The sequence below is a fragment of the Conger conger genome, chromosome 14 (genome assembly GCF_963514075.1).
Source record: "Conger conger chromosome 14, fConCon1.1, whole genome shotgun sequence".
NCBI lineage: Eukaryota > Metazoa > Chordata > Actinopteri > Anguilliformes > Congridae > Conger > Conger conger.
The window spans coordinates 15,984,558-15,992,467 of record NC_083773.1 but is presented as its reverse complement, the minus strand read 5'-3'; the positions used below and the strand labels follow the sequence as shown (position 1 = coordinate 15,992,467).

General features: G+C 39.6%; 1 non-coding gene and 1 pseudogene across 1 annotated transcript; both read right to left on the bottom strand.

Annotated features, from left to right (window-relative positions):
- Nucleotides 1-3,142: 3,142 nt before the first annotated feature.
- Nucleotides 3,143-3,261, bottom strand: LOC133110788 (5S ribosomal RNA; annotated as a pseudogene).
- A 140-nt stretch (nt 3,262-3,401) lies between these two features.
- Nucleotides 3,402-3,520, bottom strand: LOC133110785 (5S ribosomal RNA). The gene has a single exon (XR_009704923.1). It is a non-coding gene; the product is annotated as a 5S ribosomal RNA (ribosomal RNA).
- Nucleotides 3,521-7,910: the final 4,390 nt, after the last annotated feature.

Here is a 7,910-nt window from a genome sequence, read left to right as displayed (position 1 = left end):
CCCTGCGATGGACTGGCGACCTGTCCAGGGTGTATTCCTGCCTTTCGCCCAATGTATGCTGGGATAGGCTCCAGCCCCCCTGCGACCCTCTTCAGGATAAGCGGGTTAAGATAATGGATGGATGGATGGATATTTACCAGACATTTACAATTGACAAAAATCACTTCTGGTATTATACATATACTATAATGTAGAGAAGTAATGTACTTTATTTTGTAAAGCATATGCACAGTACTTAAACTTGCATATAAATATAATTGGTATATGGAGATCGCACATTAATATGCCACGTGTGCATATGGCATATTGGTGAACGCAAACACCGATAAAGACATTATAGTATGAGACATATATTTTCTGAGTTTTTCTTTCAATCCTTCTGCAATCTCTCATCAATCTCTCATCAAGCACAAGAGGGAAAGTTGTGCCCCTGTCTTCAATATTGGGTGTCATACTCTTTGCTGTCTTTGTGTTTAGCAAGGTAACAATTATGCCTGACAGGTCAGTAAGGTACATGAATATTCTTAAAAATATAAAAAACCTAAAGAAGAAAAAAACATACCTAAATAAAAATGCCTAAATGACAGCAAGTGAAATTTACAGATTCTAGCAAGCCTTCTGAGCCTTGCACACACTAATAGGAATGTAAAACCAGGGGTCTCAAGTCTCATCAAGCACTAATGTTTCAAAAGGTTATGCAACCTTTTGCTTATTTGCTTGCCAGGGGTAATTTCTGAGTGAACAGTGTTCTCTATGCTACGAATTAGGTCACATGGATACTGGCCTAAAATCAGACTACCACACCCCCAGCACCACCCTATAAACCACAAGCAGCCTATAGAAGGAATGGAAATTTGTACTCAGTTTGAAAAACCCTTCCTCCTTGCTTCCTGTCTCTTGACCCCTTTGCTTGAAAAGCCTCTGATCTACTGCAATGTAAACTCACCGCACTCAACCATAACTTCATTGGTCTTGCTCTTCACCTCGCCCTTCAGGCCCTTTTCACTGGCCTCTTCTTCTTCTTCTACTTCTTCTTCTTCTTCTTCTTCACCTCACTGGGCTGAAGGAAGGAGAGCAGAGGGACTTCTTTTCTGAACCATGTTAATTTCAGGGTTCAGATGCAATGCAATCCCCCAGGATCTGTCAGGGGAGGGTGACCGCACACATTAGCAGATAACAGGACTGCCACTACTGGAGTCTGAACAGGATCGAGCTCAATCATGAAACATCATGGCATTGCGGCCTCTATTGCAATCAATAAATTGACAATGCTACCAATTAACAACAATTTCTTGTTTGGAACAACTTTAACTGGCAACATAAAAACTTGCATACGGTAGCTGTTTAGCCAATTAATTGAACGTTGACTTGGTTGTAGTCAATTGACCAAAGTCAAATTTTCTCCACACCTGGCAGCTGCATTGATACAGTGTAGAAATGCAGTACTGATGGTCATATTTGCACAATGTCACCATAGAATGTCATGACTACGTATTTGAAAAGCAACTTCTCGTCATCTGTTTATAGGGGTGAACTACTCCGGTTAATTTTTCTCAGTCTGTAATTGTACAGAGTAAAATTTCACAAAAGCCGTATAAGGTTCACGTTAAAATTGTAGAACTGTAGCATTAGGCAATGATGCAGCAAATTAGAGTCCAACATTGTTGCTATTGTTGTTATTATACCTGCAGTTTAGCAGCAATACTGGCAACAAAACACTTTCTATAATTTGGTATCAGTCTTTCAAATCACAGTGGAGGAATGAGAACCCACTCTTATTTGCAGAACTTTTTTAATTCAGACAAATTGGTAGGTTTTTGAGCATGCTTCAGATCCTGCCACAGCAACTATATTGGGTTCATATCAGGACTTAGGCCACACCAAAACTTTCATTTTGTTTCTTTTCAGCTATTCAAATATGGACAGGCTTTTGTGTTTTGGGACATTGGCTTGCTGCATAACCAAATTACACTTGAATTCCCTTCAATAATAGCAAGTCATCCAGGTCCCGAGGCAGCAAAGCATCCCCACAACACCACACTACCACCACCACATTTGACTTCTGGTACAGTATGATGTTCTTACTGTGAAATGCTGCATTTCCTTTGCACCATACATAATGGGACCAGTCTCGTCCCAAAAGTGCATGAATCCCATTTTGTTTCTTTCTAATTGTGAAGTCAAGCCTTAACGGAGTTCTTTGGATTTTCTTATGTGAATTCCTGGATGAGTGTCTGCAGAGCCCTTGGAGAAATTTGGGCATGCCGGCCACTCCTCGGAAGATTCACCACTGTTCTAAGTGTTCTCCCAGAAGTATTCTCTAAGTGAGTCCCAGAGCCTTAGAAATGGCACTTTTTTTCTGATGGCTTTTGGAATTTCCTTTGGTGGTGGCGTAGTGTGCTTGTAGAAACTTTCTGGTAACTTCACTCTGATGGTAAGGTTTAACATGACTGAAGTTTAGATTCAACTGGGCAGGCTGCAACTGGTTGATTGAGTAAGGGGGCAATTGCTTTTTCACATGGGTGATATGGGTGTTTGACAACATTTTTCATTAAATAAATGAAATAATAATGCGTTTTGTATGTACCCAGTTTCCCTTTGTTGAATATTTCATTTTATTTAAAGGTCTGAAACCATTCAGGATGATAAAAATGCAATACGAGAGGAAACCAGGAAAGGAGCTAATACTTTTTCACAGCACTGCACAAAGATGATTAGCAAATGACACACTAGAAACACTAGTACAAAAGAAACAGTGCTAAGTGGTAAGAAGTGGGAAGTGGGAATTAGATTCAAAGCTACAGTGGTGGGTTTTGCATTAGAACACAGATCATATTTTCTCAATTTTCTCAGTTGAGTTCACATCCAGTCATTCAGAGACATGTTCACCTCCATGCCAATTCACAGACGACATAGGTTCCGCAATACACCTTTGAGGATTAATATGTACTTCTTACAGCTAGCTTGCTAAGAACATTATTCAATCATGTGATGACAAAAGCGATGCCAGGGCGGTCACCGAGAGCTCTCATGAATAAACGCCAAGAAACAAACTTCGTATAATGTTTTTTTTAAGTAAGTAAGTTCGTTATTTCAAACAATGTCCAAAATACGATTATTTACATTGATTTCGCTGGTAAAATGCTCACAGCACCTGGTATTCCCAGGCGGTCTCTCATCAAAGTACTAACCAGGCCCGACATTGCTTAGCTTCCGAGATCAGACGAAATCGGGCGTTCTCAGCGCGGTGTGGCCGTAAGCGACGTCTGGGTAGTCACCGAGAGCTCTCATGAATAAACGCCTAGAAACTAACTTCATATAATTTGTTTTTTAAGTAAGTAAGTTCATTATTTCAAACAATGTCCAAAATACGATTATTTACATTGATTTCGCTGGTAAAATGCTCACAGCACCTGGTATTCCCAGGCGGTCTCCCATCCAAGTACTAACCAGGCCCGACGTTGCTTAGCTTCCGAGATCAGACGAGATCGGACGTTCTCAGCGCGGTGTGGCCGTAAGCGAAGTCAGGGTAGTCACTGAGAGCTCTCATGAATAAACATCTAGAAACTAACTTCATATCATTAGTTTTTTAAGTAAGGTTGTTATTAGTGGAGCTGCACTTGTATTAAATAGCAGGAAAAGGAGTACAACATCAGTAACCTGATGCACCACTGTTATTAGTAGTAGTGATATTTCTGCACGGCAAATCATTTACTTATAGATGTAATAGTGTAATAGAAAAACAACAGACCCAACTGTCATGACATGCATGCTGCGTGTTCTGAGTAATTGACACATTCATTGAAAGGGATTGAAGTAATAAAGTGGCCAACTAAATCCCCCGACCTCAACCCCATTGAAAGCTTGTGGGTTGACATTAAAAATGTGGTTTCTGAAGCAAAACCCAAAAATTCACAGGAACTGTGGAATGTAGTCCGTTCATCCTGGGCTGAAATACCCGTTTCTAGGTGCCAGAAGTTGGTTGACTCGATGCAATACAGATGCGCAGCAGTTATCAAAAACAATGGTAATGCAACTAAATATTAGTTCAGTAATTTAAAGTGAAGTTAAATCTTGAATAATTTCTTCAGTTTATACAGTCATAATGTTCGAGTTTGCAGAGAAAAATGTTGACACTGCCGTTTTGTTGATAGATTAATATTCCTTTTCTTTATTTCCTGTAAAAGAATAACGCAGACTTTATCAAATTTGTTGTGATGTGTAATGTTTCTACTACATTTGAAATATGGAACTAAAAGCTATTAAAAAATAGTTGCACTTTATTCACTTTTTTTAAATGCACTGCTATTTATTTGAACACAACTGTATATTGTAGAACTACTGTGGAAAATCTCTCTGCCAAAGGAAACTATACCACAAAAAGCAAACTGATTACTAATTGTTTAAGCTTTTGAATGACAGACACTACAGAATCATTTTCACATCCATTTGAACTCCCTCACCTACTTCCACTGCGGGATGAGCAGGACCAGAACAATGACGACCTTCTCAAACATCATGAAAAACACCTTTGACACTATGTCATTGTCCTCTGCATGGTAAAGCACCATCCAATGAGCTTCCAGCATTTGATGGAATCTGAACAGATAATATGTTTCTGTACATGCTGTATGCTGTCAGCAGTCACATGATCAATAAGGAAAGTAAGCCAGTTACAGATGCAGCCATACAGGCCCAGGCCATAACACCCTCACCATGTTTCACAGATGAGGAGGACAGATCTATGTATGCTTACATAGCGCTCTTCCATGGTCTACCAGGTCATTTGCTATTGCTCACCTCCTCAGTGTGCTTGCTTCATAACTATGTACCAAACAGTTGACTTTGACACACTCCATGTTTTGGCTACTGTTTATAATTTTGATTTACTCCAATTTTACTCATTTAGCCTGCTTTACTGGCATTGCCACTTCATTAGTCCTCATGTAGAGAGACAACTGCAACATACTAGAATGAACACATTCTAGAAAGAACTCTAGATCTTGCGTTACCTTTCTTGTGCATTAACTAATGATGTGATGACACACAGCTGGCCAAGAAACAGCTGAACAGTCAATTGAGCTGAAGATTGCTGCAGTACAGGCCTGGCAGAGCACCACTGGGGATGCAACGAAGTATGAAACAAGATTAACTTTAGTTACATAACATGAATATGTCCCATGGAGTATAGAGCCAAAATGGAGTACAGAGCCAAATCAACAAAAAATATATCTTTGTTCTATTGAACAATGTTGACGGTAGTTGGCATCATAAAACACTCCCTTTAATCTCAAATAACTCTTATTTCTGAACATAGGATGTTCTTTTTGTTTGTTATGCAGCAGAGACTTGCAACTCTCAAACATATTCAAATGGCCAAAAGTGAAAGCAAAGTTGTGTTTGAAAACCACATGTACACTCACTGAGCACTTTATTAGGAACATTTTTACTTTATTACACCTACTTATTCAACCGATTAACAAATCAGCCAATTGTGTGGCAGCAGTGCAATGCATACAATCATGCAGATGACTTTGACCATGGAATAGTTGTTGGTGGAAGACAGGGTGGAAGATACGGGATCAGGAGCTTGAGTTAATGTTCACATCAACCATCAGAATGGGGAAAAAATTATCTGAGTATCTCAGAAACTGCTGATGTCTAGGGATTTTCACACACACTCGTCTCTGTAGTTTGCAAAGAATGGTGAAAGAAACAAATCCAGGGGCCAGACTGGTCAAAGCGTACAGGAAGGTGACAGTAACGCAAATAGCCACACATTACAACAGTGGTAAGCAGAAGAGCATCACTGAACACACAAGGCATCATAACTCTAAGTGGATAGGCTACAGCAGTAAAAAATAAAGTCTAAAAAATAAATCTAATAAATACCTAATTAATTGCTAGGTGAGTACAAATAATAATTCAAAGAGGAGATTGTTCTGGACTACACAGCAATGCCTGGACATTACTCAGGCATTGGGGTAGTTCTGGTTCCAGAACCAGCAGGCTGCACAGTAAAGGGTATGCCTGTTGTGTGTCCATTCTGTGTTCTGTGTAGAACAGACACTGCACATTGCATTTCCAGCTCTGTACTAGAGAGAGGTAGGTCCTAAAATGTTTTATAAATGGTAGAGAATGGGAAATCAAAGTAACCTTATACCTGGGAAGGAACAGAGAGAGAAAGAATGAGAATGGGAGGAAGAGGAAGAGCTAAGATTGAGGAAGGACTACTTACCAAGTATCATTTGCAAACTCCAAACACTGCCCCCTAATTCCTCAAAGCACAGTAAAACAAAAAGGGACCACAGGAAGTTATTGATGAATAAAGCATACTGTATAGGCCCCAGAAACACAGGCAATCTATCGACACCAAACCTCTTTACATGCAAGAATAATAAGAGAGAAAATACCATCAAAAGCATATTCCAGTGCTAGCAAAGAGCCTTAGAGCCTTCTGTCTTCATTTCATATCTGCTTCAAAACACAATTTAAATAGAACTAATGAATGTGTAAAATGTTTTCTTTTTCTTGTTTTTAGGGTAAAATATGCAAAAACAAAGACTTTGTAGAGAGAAGACTGAAATTTGCCATTTGAAGATGTTCAAATTAATTAGGAATTATTCAGTTACATTAATTGCTTTGGTTGAAGTATTTGAACTACTAACTAAAAAGAGGAAACATCCAGCCCTTTAATGAGATGCAACCACGTGAGCTTCTGGACACACTACTAACACAAGGGATACTAAACACACACAGTTCTACTATAAAAAAACGAACACACTGAAATATGTTACACAACCCATTCCTAAAGCACTAAGCTACTGCAACACACAACTGTCACACACTCCAAACACACAACTATCACATACTCTGGACACACAACTGTCACACACTCCGAACACACAACTGTCACACACTCCAAACACAAGGTTAAGGAGGGGGGTTTGGGCAATAATGGAACAAGGAGAGTCAGAAGAAGGAGGAGGTGGAAGAGGGGAGTGGCTGTTCTTTGACAACGCAGCAAAGCTAACAATACTCCAACCTCTCCCCCCATTCTCCTTCCACTCACACAGCCACACCTGATTCTTACAATTCAACAGAAACAGCCGGAGAGAAGAAGATGAAATGATGCAAAACAAACAAACAACTAAGCAGAAGAATATAACATCCTGAGGACAAGACTTGTTTTAGACATATTCCTGCTGACATAGAGTTAACACAGGGCCATTTAATATTTAGTTGGGAATGGCTTGATTGGTCAGTTATGCACAGTATGTGCAAGGTTCAATTGTTTTGGAAGACAGTCACATGGTGTGGAGACTAATGTGGAAAAGGTCTGCTTGTATTAAGACAGTCTAATAGGAAGTTTTGAGTAGGTTAGGACAGATAATATTATGGAGATTGCTACAATATGAAAAGGTTTGATTGTACTGACAGACATATTGCATGAGGTCTCACAGTCTAAATGTATAAGGATAAAGTCACATTGTGAGAGAAGGAAGGAATGAGGAATGTTCGGGGGACTTAAGGGTTTTCAGTGAGAGCGACATGTCAGGGATGCAGGCAGATACAGGTCTTCAAATCTACTGCAGGTAATTCAACATGCATATTGCTCCGTATATAAGTTGGTGCACATTTTCTACATGTGGCATTTTAAAATTACATTATGTACAGGTGAGGGAAATAGGTTGAGATGCATGAACTGGCAACAGGGCATTTTTGTTATTCTGACTAATATCAATTTGAAAATCAAGCTGCCATCTACTCCCCTTACATGAAAAATTGATTGTTGACTGTCTATTAGGAGACAGTCACAGGAGAGGCTGTGACTGAAGGCCCTCACGATGCAGGAAAAACTTAGGCTGGGTTAGAAAACAGACACTGTGATTTTGGTCTGGGTGTGATTT